Below are 1,725 nucleotides of genomic sequence, written 5' to 3' on the forward strand. Positions count from 1 at the left end.
TTGCGAGTTATAAAGTCAGAATTGCAAGATAAACTCGTAATTGTTAAAAATAAAGTCAGAATTGTGGGATATAAACTTGTAATTGCGAGTTATAAAGTCAGAATTGCAAGATAAACTCGTAATTGTGAAAAATAAAGTCAGAATTGTGGAATATAAACTCGTAATTGCGAGTTATAAAGTAAGAATTGCAAGATAAACTCGTAATTGCGAGTTATAAAGTCAGAATTGTGAGATAAACTCGTAATTGCGAGTTATAAAGTAAGAATTGCAAGATAAACTCGTAATTGCGAGTTATAAAGTCAGAATTGTGAGATAAACTCGTAATTGCGAGTTATAAAGTAAGAATTGCAAGATAAACTCGTAATTGCGAGTTATAAAGTCAGAATTATGAGATAAACTCGTAATTGCGAAAATAAAGTCGGAATTGTGGGATATAAACTTGTAATTGCGAGTTATAAAGTCAGAATTGCAAGATAAACTCGGTATTGTGAAAAATTCGGAATTGTGGAATATAAACTTGTAATTGTGAGATTTAAAGTAAGAATTGCAAGATAAACTCGTAATTGCGAAAATAAAGTCGGAATTGTGGAATATAAACTTGTAATTGCGAGAAATAAAGTCGGAATTGAATGTCAGTTACGTTTTTTATTTCTCTATACCGTGGCGTACGAATGTGCCGCACTGAGCCTCAGGGAGAATGTGAGCTTCATATATCACTACACTGTGGACAACAGATAGTGGACTTGTTCTGCACACCACATCTGGCTGATGCGAGTGTGTTTAGTGCGGTTATCCTTCTTGATGTGAACAGGCCTTTAAACACACAAATAACCCACCAGCCTTTATATTTTTTAAAAAGTTTAATAAATGACTGTAAAACATTAAACATCCACTAACAAACACCCAGAACTCCTGATTGTATAATCATCATTACAGTACAGTGATTTCATTACTACATCTACGTCTGTGCGTGTGTGTTATTGCTCGCTCAGTGCGTCTGTGCTCACACACAGCAGAGATGCACTTCATCACACCAGAGGAAATAAACATGATTCATGCACTATCGTCAGCACTGCACTAACAGAGTCATGTGACAGGAAGTCGCCGTGAGGAATGAGAGTCAGTATTTCTCACTGATTCAGACGCTTTCAGACGATTGGCATTCATATTGATCATGTGATCAGATCTGAGAACTGCTATATCAGGTTATGGCAAGGTTATGAACACAAACGTTTGGTAGCCCTTTCTATGAAGCCCGTGCTTATAATGAATTACATCTCCATTTATACTTATAAGTGTTACCATTTCATAACCATCTTTATAAAGACTCATTAAACCTACCCTGCATTATAAGAACAGTTCTAGTTTATTTGTATAATGTTCATCCAGTCGTTTGTTATCTCAGAATAAACCCGACAGGGAGATCAGGATCAGGTCTTCATCAGCCTGACACACACACACATACACACACACACACACACACACACACACACACACACCTGAAGGTGTTTATTCTGAGATAACAAACGACTGGATGAACATTATACAAATAAACTAGAACTGTTCTTATAATGCAGGGTAGGTCTTAATGAGTCTTTATAAAGATGGTTATGAAATGGTAACACTTATAAGTATAAATGGAGATGTAATTCATTATAAGCACGGGCTTCATAGAAAGGGCTACCAAACGTTCTTCCAGTTACATTAATAAAATGTTAATTCAAA

The sequence above is a fragment of the Scardinius erythrophthalmus genome, assembly GCF_964197995.2.
Source record: "Scardinius erythrophthalmus genome assembly, chromosome: 15".
Taxonomy (NCBI): domain Eukaryota; kingdom Metazoa; phylum Chordata; class Actinopteri; order Cypriniformes; family Leuciscidae; genus Scardinius; species Scardinius erythrophthalmus.